General features: G+C 42.7%; 1 protein-coding gene across 14 annotated transcripts in view; it reads left to right on the top strand.

Moving 5' to 3' along the window:
• The window catches only part of CELF4 (CUGBP Elav-like family member 4), an 889490-nt gene that overhangs the window by 979 nt on the left and 871583 nt on the right, over nucleotides 1-16928 (top strand). The window contains exon 1 of one of the 14 annotated variants that reach the window (XM_073343430.1): nucleotides 354-524. The exons of the other annotated variants lie outside the window; for them this stretch is intronic. The gene's annotated coding sequence lies outside the window, so the exon portion shown is untranslated. Of the gene's footprint in view, nucleotides 1-353; nucleotides 525-16928 lie in introns of those variants that run through there. 14 annotated transcript variants of the gene reach the window in all.

Here is a 16928-nt window from a genome sequence, read left to right as displayed (position 1 = left end):
GTGTGTGGGGGGGGGACAATAAAAGAAATCCCAGGCAGGGTTCTTTCTATACAATTGCAAAGTAGAGAACAGCGGGGCTCATTGGAAAGGAGGGACTATTAGACCATCCCGAGCAAACCTACCGTGCATACACAGCGATACTTCTCTTTTTCTTTTTTTAGCGTGGGTGCTCAATTCTCCGGGCATGTTGGAAGAGATCAGTAACTTTTGGGATTTTATTTTAACGGTCTGGAGCAGCGTTCATGAAGCGTTTCCTTCCGCCCTCCTTTCCCCCCCCCCCCCGCCTCCCCCCCCCCCCCCAGCTCTTAGCTGTAGCGGCGGAGTGGGGTCTGCAAATGTTTCGTCCTCGGGGCTGTTATGTCCGGATGTGTAGTTGGGATCAGCAGGAGTTTAGTGCTTGCCACCAGGTTGATCGCCAGGCATGAAAGTAGGACTAAACTGAGTAGTTGAAGGCAATTTACATAGAAGACCCGCTTACAAACAGGATGCGCTGGCAGCCCAAATGAACGCCGTTAACTCCTGAGGTTATTGTTATTATTTATTAATTCTTGTTTCTTAATTTTTATTTTATTTTATTTAGCATTGCTTTTATAAAAAAAAAGGACACCGCCTTGATGAAACAGAGCACAGATATGAATGGGTGGTCCCTTTAGATCCAGGGCTGGGGGAAGTCAGATGTATTACATTAGGGTTTAAATCTCAACTTCTGTTAACCCCGCAGACTCCTAGTGGACAGAGTCCCAGAGAACAATTTCGGTGGGTTAATATCTATTCCGCTTGCTTGATGAGTTGTAAATCGTAAAGTTAACGGCATGTTTAGCAGTCAACTCCCCACCCCCCGCCCGCCCCGGAAAAGAATGAAAATATAACCCTATATCCAAGAAAACAATATACAGAGAAAAGAGACTGAGGAGGGCATATAAATTACAGGGTATTTTCCCTCCCCCCAGACGATCAGTATAATTTAGGAGCTTTCTCACCTTTCAGTCAAGCTTCCTAGAAACCACATCAAGGTTAGTGTTTGGTATGTATCGTTTAAACAACTCGTCGGTAAAAATAAGCATCAGGAAGGCGAGGTCCTAGGAGACTCTGTCTCTGGCAGATGCGGGGTAGTTCCCGTGGGCGGTGTGTGTGAATGGTGCGGGTTTCTTCCTTAAGAAAGAGGAAACAATAGTAATGAAGAATACAAACTTTACCACAGAGCTTCGCCTGAATGCAAAATCCAGGGCATTTGGAGATGGCATCTGGCTAGAGGCTTCTTGGATTTAGTCTGTAATTATTTCTAGCTCTGGGCAAACTTTAATGTCTTCCTATTTTGTACACTACGTATCTCACCCTGTAGATCATGCATTGTCCGCAGAGATGTGTGTTTGTGTGCACACACAGAGAGGGAAGCGAGCACTTCTCTTGCTGTCTGAATAATGTTGAGCGAATATTCCTGAAATAAGCAAGCCGCTAGGACTTCATTCTCCTCCAACTCTATATTTAAAGCTGCCACCTAGGTTGGGGGACCGGTCAGGGTGGATCAGCCCGGGCTGCTGTAGAAAGCAGACTCCTTTTCAACCTCTTAGTACTTCTGGACTTCGGAGTGGGGAGGTCTGGGGGGGGGGGGTGCTGATGGTTATTGTCATGGAGCGGGGCTAGGCACCGAGATGCCAGCGTTTGAGAGATCGGTTTTATGTAGTCCGTCCGAGAAGTGTCTGAACTCCGTTCGGGTGATGCTGCTGATTTATTAGCTAATCCTGATCAAAATGTGCCTCTGGCTACCTGGGGGGAAAAAATGACTTTCTTGCCACTGGTGATTAATTACTATTAAGTCAAAAAGCATGACGGGGCTTTGAAAAATTAGGATTGTGTTTTGCTTCTCGTTTTTTTTTTCTTTCTTTCTCACTCTCCCCTTTTTCTTTTGTTCTCATCTAAGTCGGCAACATAAAGCAGAATATTAACTCAGATCCCCCCCCCCTTTTTTTTTTGGCATGGTTGAAGAATGGCATAAAGATCCTCTAACTTAGATCCAAGAGCGGAGGGTGGCGGTATAAAAACCCCAGACGCTTTCCACAACTGCAGCATAATGAGCGTCCATAAATTGATCCCTTTCCCTTAGTCGATTTCACGCGCAGACCAAGCCGTGGGGGTATCCCAGTGAAGGATGTCAAGGGTTAATGGGAGCTGTAGTTTATTTAACTGTGTGGAAAGCGATCCCTTTAATAAATAAATAAATTGTATTACTAAAAAAAAAAAAAACAAAAACACAAACAACCCGTAGAGTAAAAACATGGAGATCAGTCATCTCCGGTGTAAAGCCACTGAAATGAATGGAGTGGAGGTGTGCGTCTCAGCAATAGTAAAGAGATCCCTGTAGGGTTTTTCTCTGTGACATGGGAAATTGAGAAGAATAGATCTAAAGGTAAAGTCAGAGATTGTCGTCGTCCCCCCCCCCCCCCCCCCCACACACACACACACAAATCCATCCCAAAAGCTTATGAGCTCCCAGGCTCTGTGACAGTGATTCAGACTCTGACATCCAGCCCAGATACTTGATAGAAATACATTTGTTTTGCAGGCACGTGTGTGTGTAAGTGTAAGGATCGCCTGATCCCTGCGCAGAAAGGTTTTCATGGCATGATCTTAACCCCTATGTCCCCTTCATCCCCCGCTCCTTCCTCCCGCTCCTCTCCCCAATGGGGCAAGAGCAACACACTCATATCCTCTGCTACTTTATTGTGTTGTTGGTAGGGGTTTGTGCGGATGTTTTGCCAGCAGAAATCTAGGCAGCTTTGACCCCCCACACACACACACACTGATACACACACACACAAAGAGAGAGTCAACTAATCACAGACTAACAATTTAGCAAGCCATCCATTCATAACTTCCCCCCTCTTGTCTGGCAGCAGAGTATGCTTAAAGGCTGAGTTACTGGGAGACATAAAGGTTAGTGCTCTCAGGACAGCCATATTATAATGCATTATTTGAAGTCATTTAAGGCCCATTTTAGTGGTATTTAGTATAATATTTATGAATTAATGTAATCAAAATATAGAACTGTCCCAACAGACTTAAGCAGCCTTTTCCTACCGATGCATACTGGTACCCAAAGCCTGGAGTGGGTTTTAATTTGAAGCACACGGGCCTGCATAATATTCTATTTAGGAAGTCCGAATAGATCTGTGTATCCCACTCTCAATTGCGATGCAGTGAAACAGAGGCAGGTTACTGCACTGAAAGAGAGAGGTTCTGGGGGCTGGTAGGTACAGCATTGTCCTGAAAGCTACAATGTCCTCTCAAATTGCCTCTGAAAAAAAAAAAAAAGAACTCAGAGAAAACCACCATGGCAGTCACATTGTTAGGATGATGTACTCAGATGACCCAAATCTCACTCAGCAAATCAGGAAAGGCAGTTAGCAAGATGCAGTACCAACATATCAGTTTATTTCCCCTGTTTGCCATACCCTCTTCTCAAAAGCATGACTAATTTTGGAATTTCTGACACCTGGAGTAAAGGTATGCAAGGCTTATTTATATTCTCCCATGAGAGAGAGAGAGAGAGAGAGAGAGACAGAGAGAAAGAGATTGCTCAGCATGATATCAGTTTTTAGGATACTTCAGAAATTCAAAATAATAACAATGACTATTAAATTAAGAGGCACAGATAGATTATAAAGATTTTGGGAAATGAAAATTTAGTCAAAAAGGAACACAAGTAAATACAGGTGCTGAATAAACACTTCCATAATTGAAACATAAGGTTTGCCTGGCTGAACACTATGCATGTAGTATTTAGTGCGGTAGTAAAGCAGACAAGTTTTAGGGAGGAGAATGCACAAATAAACTGGAACAAAAGAGTGGAGGCTTTATGTCTGCTGTCTGAAGAACAATCCCTGAAAACAGGCGAAAGACAGTTGGATAGCTTGATCTAAGAGAGGAAAACAAAACAAGCAAAAGACAGATGAACAAAAAACCTCAAACAAGCCTCTGTACATTAACAACACCCCATATAGATGTATCTATATCTATGTACATTTTATGTCAAACAAATAGCGCAGGTTGCTTTGCAAATTAAAATGCTAGATTTTAAGTCTTTTTTTCCAGTGGCCTGGACATGAATTCTGGTTTTGTATAGCATCTGCACCCAGTACCGTTATGGTTGTTACCATTGTGCCAGCATTTCCAATACAAACTCCAATTTTCAGGGGTCTCTCACTTGGCTGTAAAGTTTTGCATTTATCAAATGAAATAATAATAATTACTATAACGTGCTTAGTTTATAGTTATATAACTGGGGGTGGGGTGGGTGAGAAGAAAGGGGGAAAAGTTTGTAGTTCTAGGAGCTTTTTTTAAAAAATTCTACAGCTTAAACCTACATTTCATACATATTTCTAAACTGAGATTCTTCATGCCAGTCAGTAATAACACGTATTACTGGGACGAAAAAGTTTTTTTTAAGGGGCTGACTTATTTTTAATGTGAGGCCAACAGAGTAACATGTATGAGAATCATAAAAGGAAGGCCATAAAGGCTGTAATAGCTTCCAAATACCTGAAGGATTATTGAGCATGGTCATTGGAGGAACTGACCAGAAATGACAGTAGAAAACACTAGAAACGTTGTCGCAGTGAGGACCAAGCCTGCAATCCGTCTAGTCCACTCTACGGTCTCTGACAGTGGCCAGATGCTTCAGAGGCAGGTGCAGGGCACCCTGTGGGGGATGATTCAAACTGGATATTAGCAGAGTCAGGCAGGCAATGGAACAGTCTTGGGAGGGAAGTTGACAGAGTCATGGGGAATTTTGCCTGAGTGAAGGGGGAGTAAAGCCACAGGAGCTGTGTCACATTCAACATAAATTTGGATGCAACCCTTCGAGAGGGAGGGCGGATTTAGGAACTTCTCTGTGCGTTGCAGGTGGGCTCAGAGCTCAGGGGCTGAAAGATCAAGGAAGGGCCCTTCTGGCCTCGAGAACTGCAAATACGCAGCAACTTCTTCAGCCAGGCATAAGAGGGTTTTTTATCATGCATACCGTATGCGCATGCAGGCCAGCCGCATTGACCTGGCAGACCATGACGACTCTGAAGGAGCTGTTACGGTCCCTCACGTCAATCGAGTGTGACTAACGGAGGGTTTATGCGACAGGCAGTAACGGTTTCAAAGGAGAAATGATTGGGGGAGATGATACCTGTATTGAAAAAAAAAACAAAAAAAAACCCCCAAACAATTCCAGCAACTTAAATATGTCTTGGCTGTAAAGTTACAGTAATAGTCCAGAACAGCAGAAGGCCACAAATTTCATAGGTGCTCATCTGCCAACTCCTTTGTATTTGTGCCCTACAATACTTTGTTCCTGTGCTTGTCCAAAGCAGGTGAACGGTTACATGAGCTAAGCTGAGCACTGTCCTCACAGAGAACGAGACTACGAATCTAAGCATCCTCCTCTCTTTAGCACCAAGGGCCGGCCCTCTCCTTCCCCTATGGAAGTCAATAGGTGTTTTACCATCTGCTTCGATGGGAGCAGGATTGGGCCCCAGGTTTGCATGCAGTCAATTACCTTCCCACGCGAGCCCTGTGCTAGTCGTATGGGCCGCATGCTTTTTAAAAGCTGTGGGTGGTGGATTTACATAGTAAACCACAATATCTCCGGTCGATGTTATCAGCTGTCCTACACTTCCAGGGCTGAGCTCATCTCTTTTCCTAGATTCCCTTCAATGGAATAAAGTAATACTTAAAGGAAGGAGGGAAACCAACAAGAGAAACAACTCTTATTACAAGTCTCTTCCCTCCTTTCTCACTCACTGATGCCACAGGGAGTTGTGCCAGAAATAGCTGTGAAGGACTGAGCCTTATCTATTAAAAACTGCAATGGGGATGGGGAGGGGAAGGCATCATGGCAGGGAGAAATTAAAGCTGTTACCCTACCGTAGCTCCGTGGACTGAGCTGTGGGCTATAATATAGGGATCTTTTTCTTCCTAAGTCCTCCATGCCATGGCATGACTGAGATCTCATGATCTTATGGAATGATATTCTGCACGCTCTGTGCTGCAATACTTGGTGTGAGCTGAAGTCAGGGTGTCATCGTGGGATTTGCGTTTGTTTGCTTTTGTCACTTTGAGCCCCAGCCTGGATACAACATGCAGGTGAATGCAGCTTTTAATGCGCATTCATTATACGCAACTGACATCTTCTCTAAGGAAGAGAAGGCTTATTATTGTAGCTGCTTAACATAAAGATGGATGGGAACACTAAGCCTCTCAAATAAAGTGCCTGACCATATGTAATGACTAAAAATAAATAATATACAGGTCTATTCCATGGAAATGAATGGAAAGACATATAGATATAGACATTGTGTTAAGTTTGTCAAGCAGGAGCTACCAAAAATATTGATCAAGGCAAGGGGAAAAATTGATAATGAACTGGACTCCAACAAGATTTTAATTGACAGTGACTTCCATGAGCCAGCTTTGGACAGTGTATATAAACTGACCACAATGGAACTTTATTGCAAGGCTCTCTCCTTTAATTAATTGTCACCTTTGTTAAGACTGGCTACAGATCAAAGGTTTAAATATATTTAACAGGTTCTTAGTAACAAACCCTTAACATGCATTAGAAATATCCGACAGCTGAGCCAATGAGGCATACAGATTTCGATCTACCTCTCCCTTATCTGTTTATTTCTCCCTCCTTTATTTGAACAGGGACAACCATTGCTTAACATTAACCATTTCATAGGATGGGAATGTTGCTGATGCTTTGTCACTAGGAGCCTGTTGTTGTCCGGACAGATGGGCTGTAAAGATATAAGTTAGAGTATTTTGCAGATAGTGGATCACACTAATGTTCATTACAGATAGACAGGCAGATAGACAGACATTTTCTCTTTTGCTTATGCCACACAATCCCTCTTTTCCCGCACTGCTGTTTAAATCTATAATTCTCTTCTTTAACTCTGGAAAAGATTATGGGATGTCATTTGTATGGAAGGTGCTGTACTGAATAGAGTTGTCTATATAATGTTTATACAGAGAGCTATACTAGTGTATACACAATCATACATATATTGTACATACATATTCATGAAAACACATGTTCAGTATACACATGGATAAGTATTTATGTGTGTGTGTGTGTACAATATGCACATAGTCACATATCTCTCTAAATATTTCACTTGTCAAATACAACATTACGGAAAGCTTATTCTTCGGCAAAAGTAACAGGTGACTTGACTTCTTGGAATCAGTATGTGAAGAGTTGAATGTGATATGAAGCTGTTTGTTCATTGTGCTAATTTAATGATACGGTCACACCTAATTAATCCATGTCTGGTTTACGCGTAGCTTGTCTGGGTCTCAAAAATATTTAAAGATAACCAGACTGACTTTACAGTGCGCTGAACGTGTGGCTCCTGACATGAGTTTTCTTCAGAGAGAAGAAAAATGGAGTTTTGCAAACAGTGTTGGTCTGATTAGATCTGACTGCATACTTGGACAGTTTCTAATACAAATATCTACGCACACACAGAGCATGCATGCACACATGTATATAAAGGACAGACTTCTCTTTGCACATAGTTCCCCTTTTTTTCAATCTCTAAGGGTAGATTTACCTCACACAATAGGCATCACTCACTGCAAACACACAAATATCTTTGTTGTCGTCGACAGCTTCTTGCAGGTGGATGAATAAAGCAGCATCAACCTAATAATATCCCTGTATAACAGTGCTTTCTTACCAGGATCCAGAGGGATGAAGGCTTTCAAAAGATCAAAATATATATCACAGAGTGCTTGTAGAATTCCCATGATTATATTTCCTCTACGTAATGTTCTAATTCACCATTTGATCCATTCTAAGGGGACCAGTTTTTAGGAAGGGCGGGAAGAACATTACTTTATTATCCTAAGATGTTTGAGGGTGAGTGAAAATCATACCTAAAATTATATAAAGCAATACAGTAATGAGCTTATCAATACTTCTTTAAGGAAACTGACAGCCTTTAGAAGAGATTCAGTTCTGTGAGCAAAGGTCACGATGTAGATATATTCTTCATTAATAATATCGATAGCTTTGTTGACCAACCTAACCAGAGACTGTATAAAGTAACTGCTGTAACAGTTAGGGAAGGAGGACAATGCAGAATTTACAAAATTGTCCTGTAATGTTAATAATATTGATTGATGCTAATAATATACTAAGGTACAGATCTTTTGAAGCACTTCTTTGAAACGTTGCATGCAAGACAGATCCCTTTCCTGAGCAGATTGTGTTGGCTTGAAACTCTTTGAAAGCTAACACAGTGAAAACTCTGCTTCACTGCCTATTAAAGCAGGGCTCATCCCTTCCCCGTTATTCAGAGAAAAGAATGTTCACCCTGTCCAAACAGAAAGTGACCCACTTCTCTGCTATCACACATCTATCTGTATCTTTCTTTTACATAAGATCTTTGCATGACTGTATCACAGCCGCAAGGGGATCAGAGACATTAGAAATAGCAAAGACTCTTTGGGCCACCTAGTCTAGCCCTTATCAGTGAAGGATTGATCCCTAAGAGCAATTTTGCTTTGTTAGCCTACCTGGTGATGCAGAAAAAAGTGTCTGGTTATTTTCTGGTTATTCCCCCCCCACTTTTTTTTTTTCTTGTTTTTAAAATATTTTAATTTAATTAATTATTGTGAAAAGAATCGAAGGGGAAGGAATGCTCTCTCTCTCTCTCTCTCTCTCTTTATAAAGCAGACAAGGATCTGATCCAAATCCCATTGAAATCAACAGAAAGACTCCCCCTGTTTTCAAGGGGCTTTGGATCAGGCCTCAAGTTAGAAACAATTTTGCAGGATACTGCTCATGAGACAGAAACTCCCAGTAATATGGATTGTGACTACCTTAAGATTGTTAATTGTATAAATCTAGACATGCAGACCAGCTTGCATCAGAATCTCCTAACTACTCCCTTCAGCTGTATGCTGTCTTATCTAGGTTTGCTAGTTCATTCATTCGGTTATACCATTCAGCTTGAAGTGTCTCATTCTAGTCGCCGTACGGTAGTTTCAGGATGGTGTGCCTCGTATTATTCCTTGTTTCAGTGTAGAGGGCAAGTGTTTTCCTTTTGCAGGGGTTTAATTGCTTTTGAAAGCTATTTATTTGATCAGATTCAGTCTTCCATAATACATGGATCAGGGGTCTGATTTTTCACTCTCTTCTGTGACATGTGCCGTTCCTCATTTATGCGACCCCTCCCTACATCAGAATGTTTTGGGGGTTGTTTTTTTAAAAGACGACAAAGAAACGTAGGTCTCATTCGATAGGCTGGCAGTAAAAAAAAAAAAAAAAAGTACCTTGGTGGGAAAGTGAAGGTAAAAACCCTTGCAAAAGTCTTCAGAAGACATTATTATTACATTGTTGTTTGCAAGAGATGGTACATAGCTGATTTAGAGGCCCAGAAAATAAGTATCTTACAAATGATTTCATTCCAAGTTCACCATGAGCATAAGGGATACAAATAAAAACCAAAACCCAAACCAAACAACCCATCAATACATTGCAGATGAATTTGCACATAAAGATGTTGCTGGAGATAACAGTGATACAGTGGTGACAGTTTTTACTTTCTACTAGTGGGGATACTAAAAGTTAATGCCACATTAACCAAAACAAAAGAAAACATTGGTGTTCATTCTTTACTATTCACTACTGGCTAATATATGGCAGGGCTGCCCTCTTCTGAGTGTTACCAGTGCTTTCTATTGTTTTCCAGCTAGGGACAGAGTATGATCTAGCCGTGATGGGCTCATAATGGGCAACCAGAACTCTTGGGTTCTAATCTTAGCTTTGATAAAGACTCAGCAATACAACCTAAGCAGGTTGTTAAACTCCAAGGCCTGATCTGAAGCTGTGGAATCAATGGAAAGACTTCACTGGGTTTTGGATCATACCCATAGCTTCTTCATCTGTCAAATGGGAAGAATCAGACTTCTGAGGGAAGCGGGGGTATGATGTGAGGCTTAATCAATACTGGTAAATGATTTTGAGAGTCTTAGATGAAAGATGCTAAATCAGGGCAGATTACTGGGAGCAGAGGAAACACCCAAACCCGAGTTCAGGCTTTAAAATGTGGGGACAGGATGAAGAAATGGATCTCAAACATTTTGGCTGAGTGTCTATTTGGGCCTGCTGAAGCCAATGGGAGTTTTGCCATTAAGCAGGCTCAGGCCCTTTCTTTGTAATGTCGGTGCCTACAGAGATGTACTCATGCACAACTCAGGATTTTGAATGGACTATTTAAAAATGAATCATATAGGAGCTATGTATAGTCATTATTGTTGCTCCTTAGGGAACTGTATGCCTCTGGGCTTTGGGAAAGGGCTATGGCAGGCCTTTCTGCTCTAAGGGCCTGGTGCCAAACCTGTTGACTTCAATGAGTTTTGGATCAGGCTTAAGCAAGTCCTTAGCGAGCATCAGGGTCCTTAGCGAGCATGGGTCTGTGGTGGCAGGAAGTTGTTCCCACGTGATGGCTCCTCAGTGGTTTAGCTTAATTGTGTTGGTGGTCTCTGTCCATTGGCTAGGATGTGACCCAAAGCCTAAGGAAGTCAATGGGACTTCTCCCATCTGGCTTCAGTGGGCTTCGGATGAAGTGCCTAGTGAACAGAGGGCCACTTCACAAAAAACTACCACCACTATGGGCATGAGAGGATGGGAAAGTAGGCCATGGAGTGTGAACTCCCATTATTCTTCCATGGCAGAGTGGTCCAGTGCAGGGGCGGGGTGGGGGAACTTCCGGGGTTCGCTATGTGGATAAACAGAGGATTCCAGTGGCCAGTCTGTCAGATCAGCATGAAACTCATTTGAAAATCAGTTCAGTGAAAAGGGGTTTTTCAGGGTCTCTCCCACACTAACCAGCTGGCAACCAATACTAGCAAATTGAACAGGTGGGTTTTGTTTTCATTTTGTTTTGGGGTGTTGCTTTTGGGGTTTTTTTTTCTACTACGTCAATATCACATTTGTCATTTCTCATCCCCCTTCCTGCTCATTGTTTTGACAGCCCAACACAGAGGAAGTGGGGTTGGTGGAAGGGTGGCTCTGAATTGCTGGTGGCGTAAACCCGCGTTTTCAGCCTCTGGTTGCTTGCAGTCAGGATGATCCACTTTTGTCGCTGATATTCTGCAGAAGGTGGGAAGGCAGGTTTTGTGTGTGTGTGTCCATGCAACATGATGGTGTCTGACGGCCTGAAATCCAACTTAGTCTCCGTTTCGCAGGCCCTGGGGCAGGAGGGAAAGTCTGTGTTTAATTATTTATATATTTGCTTAGCTTTACTGGCAGCATGAAGGGGAAGAACGGTGTGTTCTTGTTTGAGAAGAGGGGGCTCTGTGTTCTCTCCAGTCTGGTCTCCCCAGCAATGCGGGGGGGAGGGGGGCGGGGGGTTGTGTTTTTTAAATGATCACTCGCTACTGACTGGTTTATAGGTTGTCTCCCCAGGCTCAGTTCTCAGATCCAGGCCTATGCTTTTACTTTCCAAGTTCAGTTCCCAGGCTCTTCCTCTCTGGGTCTGGTGCCAAGGCTTGGCTCTTTAAGCTTCGTCCCAAGGCCCAGTCTTTGCCCCCTAGCTGAAGTGCCAGCTCTCGCTCCAGGAGTTCAGTTCTTGGGCTCGCTCTGTCGAACTCCAGGCTCAGTTTCCCAAGGCCCCATGCTTGCCTCAGAGACCCACTTCTCATAGCTACCTGCTTGCTTGTCACATTCACTTCCCAGGCCTGCTCACCTTTCCCACACTCTCACTGTCCTGACCAGATTCTTAGCTCCATACTGTTGCTGCCCAGGTTCCCTGATCCACGTTAAGTTCTCTCCTTGTGCTCTTGTCAGCCACTGCACATGCTCTGGGTCCATTCCTTGGACCTGCAATTTAACTCCCATCATTCTAGCCTGTCCCCGTGCTTCTCTGCCCTCCACCAAACAGCAGGGCTGGAGGCATGCTCAGTATTTGTGCAGAAGATAGGCCGCTCTGGCCAGCCTAAGTAAAAGCCACGGCAAGCATTAGAAAGGATCGGACTCTGTCCATCCAGGCCAAAGAAAGCAGTCTCAGTAGAGAGAGGATCAAGGCTCTGTATCCTCCTTTGAAGATCAAAACACAATACAATATATCAAAGGCTATATAATGTCACCATTTTTTTAGCCAAATCAACACCAGATTTCTCCCACCAGCGCAATGATCCCTCACATATTTTCCACGGGATTATGTTTTCCCTGCAGGGCAAGAATGCTACTTCTTACAAGCAGATTTTCCTGTAGTTCTGAAGCTTTTTCATATCTTAAATCCTTTCTCCCCACCCCCTACCCCCCAAAAATAAATAAAGAAAACATCTCAGAGAAGGGAGGAAGCATAGTCTGAGATGACGGGGACTGGGAGCCGGGAAAGCTGCGTTCTGTTCCCAGCTAGCATCCTGTATCATCTTGAGCACAGTCTTTAAACCAATCTGTGCCTCAATTTCTCTGTGTGTAAGAAAGAGAACCATGATGCTCAGCTTTGCACTGATCTTTATGTGGAAAGCATCCGTCTGGGTTCAAAGTGTTTATCATTATTATTAGGTCTGGCTTATGTCTGTGCTGAAGGGCTGGGCATTTCTTGATCTAGCAGGCCAGTGCACAGAGCACCTAAGCTAAAATCACCTTTCTTACTATCCACTCTGAAAGCATCAGTGGCTGTTTCATAATCCATGGCAGTCAATGCGCTCCAGTCCTGCAGATCTGCTTGCTGTTTTCTGCCACCCTTAGCTATATTCCCTTGCAAACGCTTGCATGCCCATCCCCTGTCCCTGCCACCATGGGTTACTTGTAAAATTGCTGGTTGTGTGCATATGTATGTGTGTTTGTGTGGGCAACGGCACAAACATCTCCAAGCTGCCGAGCAAGGTGTCGAGCATGTTGTAATGTATTTACCAAAGGATAATGCAAACCACAGGCAAAAAGTACAGAGAGGAGGAGAGGAAAAATACTTAGAGCCGGGGAAGGTTGAGTGTTTGGAAGGAGGGGGATTTCTCCCCCATAACTAATAAATCAATGCCCTACCTTTGTCTGGGGCAAATGAATACATTTCCTGGTTTGTTGCTTGTTTGTTTTCGTAGAGGCCACCTGAAAACACAGAACAGTGGAAAGGAATCCAAAAGCATTTAGCAGCTTCTTTAGAGATGGCAAAATTCAAGTCGCATAGTCAGAGGATGACTATTACTTATGCTTGGCTTTACTACCAGAGAAAGTGTCGGATCATCTATTCAGATCAGGATAGTCAGCTATGCCAAAGGTTTAATCAAATATTAAACATGGTCAGTAAACTTGAACCAACGTTGGACGTGCAGCAGCACCGCTTTCATTCAAGCAAGCACTCTGGAGGAGAAAGTTTTCTCTCATCGCCATCCGACTGGGGTTTGCTGCAGGCAAAGGGAGCTTGTTTTAGGCATGCACACATCTATCTAATCTATCTATCTATCTCCTCGTGAGTCTGTGGGCATAAGGTATATTCCTAAATGTGAGATATTTGCACACACATACACACGCAGAAATAAATGGTGTGTGTATATGTGTTATGCACACACACATAGCTACATAGAACGGTGTGTGTATGTATATATATGTGTGTGTGTGTATACATATTTACCTACAGGTGTACGTATATATACACACACACACAAATCTACCTATATCCTGTATGGGTGTGTATGTGTACATATGGATGGTATATATATGCTCCAACACTTCTTTATTCTGATTGAAGGGGTACTCTGGGATGGAGTGCTTTGCAGGGAGGTATGGTTTATGACTTTCCCTCTCCCTTCTATTATTCATTCTCTCTGATTTTTATCTAATCTCTCTCTGATTGTCCTGGTGCTGCTTAATAGCCAAAGTGAATTTTTATTACATCATCAATATAATCTCCAGATAATCAGCATCTGTGTACGCTGCAGTGTACCCTTTAGCTTCTCATCTGTGTTCATAAATAATAAGAATGATAATTTGGGCCTTTTTTTGTTTTGGTTTTTGGTATCAGGCTAAGAGCTCCAGATGGAGTGCTTCACTCCAACTAGGTTGTTCTTGCAGTTTTATAACCCACTATGTCAGCCTGGCTATTTCCCAGATTAATTTTTTGGTGCCTTACCTTTAAATCACAGGTGAATTTATCCATGTATTTTCCGTGCAATAGAGATGTATGTTAATTGAACGATAGCATGACGCTGTTAATATACACATGGACCCCTTCGTATACAATTTGTTCATCACAACAGTGTGCTGAACTGTTTGCCCACACACACACACACACACACACACACACACAAACCCCTAGCTCATCTATAGCTTTCTACAGGTAACTATCCCTTTTCTTTGATGTGGTACCTCTAGTTGTAGGATCAGGAGACTGGGAGGCGGGATTCCTCGGTTCTAGTCCTGATTTTTTCATTAGCTGGCTGTGTAACATTCATCAAGTCACCGAGAGCTGAGAGTTTTGCAGGTCAAGTCCTTAAAATTCTTTGTACCTCAGTTTCCACCTCTAGAGCCTGAGGTCCAAATAAATGATCAATGCACATTGGAAAGCATAATGCCAGCTAGCCGTACAAAATGAGGGGGTCTAAATTAGATGCTACCACTCAAGAAAGAGATCTTGGAGTCATTGTGGATAGTTCCCTGAAAACATCCACTCAATGTGCAGCGACAGTCAAAAACGTGAACAGTTAGGAACTTTTAGGGAAGGGCTAGAAAATATGACAGCAAATGTCATAATGCAGCTATATAAATCCATGGTACACCCACACCTTGAAAACTGCAGGCAGTTCTGGTTGCCCCATCTCAAAAAAGACATATTGGAATTGGAAAAAGTAGAAAGAAGAGCAACAAAAATGATTAGGTGTATGGAACAGCTTCCATATGAGGAGAAAATGAATAAGGAAGTGATATTCACCCATTCACGTAACACCCAGTGAAAATAGGCAGTAGGTTTGAAACAAACATAAGGAAGTCTTTCTTCACACAACACACACACAACCTGTGGAACTCATTGCCAGGAGATGTTGTGAAGGCCAAAAGCACAATTGTGTTAAAAAAGAATTAGATACGTTCATGGAGGATAGGTCCATCAATGGCTATTAGCAAAGATGGTCAGGGATGCAACCCCATGCTCTGGGTGTCCCTAAACCTCCAACTGACAGAACAATGTATAGACATATCAATACCAGCTTTCCCCTGAGAGCACACTTCTTCTGCAAAGCCCGACAGTGATAATGCATACAAGTTAAATGCTGTACTTAAAAATTGGCATCCTGGTTCTTTAAGATTGAACATTCATCCAGAACATAAACTGTAATATCTGTGACTGAACCGACAAGGCTGGGGTTGGTTCTTCTATGTTTGCCCTGCACTGAACATGAGCACATAGCCAGAGCTCAATCAACTAAAATACAATCAAGAAATACAAATTACACACACCTGAGCACACACGGGGTACTTTCAGATCAATGTACTATACAGCAATGTACCCAGGAGGTTGGATACCTATCTCTTTAAGATGAAAGGTTTCAGAGTAGCAGCCACGTTAGTCTGTATTTGCAAAAAGAAAAGGAGTACTTGTGGCATCTTAGAGACTAACAAATCTGATGAAGTGAGCTGTAGCTCATGAAAGCTTATGCTCAAATAAATTTGTTAGTCTCTAAGGTGCCACAAGTCCTCCTTTTCTTTTTAAGATGAAATGGAGTTATAACACATTGGCCCCCATCCAGCAAAGCACATGGTTAATTTAGCCAGGTGAGTAGCCACACTGAAATCAGTGGGTGTTTTGCTGGATCAGAGACCTTGAGACCTATCTAAGGTATATAAGGAAGCTCTAACCTAGTAGAAGTTTTCTGAGATCTGGTGAGAAAGTATCGCACCGTGACTCAAAACTATGCACTTTAGACTGCAAGCTATTGCAATTGTAAAGGAAGCCCTCAGCACTGTGAATACATGAAATGGCTCATCCTACAGTCTCCACAGCATTTCCTACCTCTTAATAGACTCTTTCTGGCTTTTCTTACAGAGAGTGACAGGTCAGAGCAGTTCAGGAAGTAGTTTTGGTTCCTGCAAAAATGTGGCAATGAAAACAACAAAACAGTTTTCAGTCTCATCCAAAGTTTTCGTTTTGTCAGCCAAAGCCCCTCCCAAAATTCCATCCAAATCAGACCTTTTGTTTGGAAGAAAAATGCTAGAGGAAAGAAAAAAATTGCATTACAAAATTTCGACCAGTTCTATTGAAGATTAAATAATCTCCCCATTCTCCTCCTCCTCCTGCCCACAACAATCCTTAAATAAGGACTCAGTCCTGTAATTGGGAGGAACTAGTGGGGCTCAGCACCTTTCAGGACTGGGCCTTGGCTCCCTGCAGTGCAGAAGACGGACTCTTTGCATTCCGTGTGAGAGAGGATGACACACTGTATAACATCTCCCAGCTGATTTGCATGTCTTTCTGACTTGTTTGCTTTTTAATTTATTGCATGTGTATTGCCATGGTTTATTTATTTATCCCCCACAACCAACCATCCCCGAATCTACCAGCTAAATCCCTTGGGGTGGTACGAATGCAGCCTCATCCTTGACAAAAATCTACCTTGAAGAATGAAGAGCATTCCCTATTTGTAACTGGAAGACATGAAAAGGAACGCATCACTTATCTGAATTTGCTGTTCATCCAAGCACTGTTTATGGAGATTTACAATACCTTGCCTCTGCAAAGAGCTCTATTGCGCAGCGAGCGCTAGGGGATTTTAGGTGGCAGTATTAGCCCTGGTATTAAAAATGCATTGGAAGGCACGAGGTGGGAGATTAGTTGGATAGAAAGACCCATGAATGAAGGGTTAATTACATTCAAAGAGGCCATAGTAGGGAGGAGAAGAGGCAATAGGTTTCTTTTCTTCAAAATTTACTA

This window comes from Lepidochelys kempii, chromosome 5, assembly GCF_965140265.1.
Source record: "Lepidochelys kempii isolate rLepKem1 chromosome 5, rLepKem1.hap2, whole genome shotgun sequence".
NCBI classification, from domain to species: Eukaryota; Metazoa; Chordata; order Testudines; family Cheloniidae; genus Lepidochelys; species Lepidochelys kempii.
This window is presented reverse-complemented; position numbering and strand designations above follow the sequence as displayed.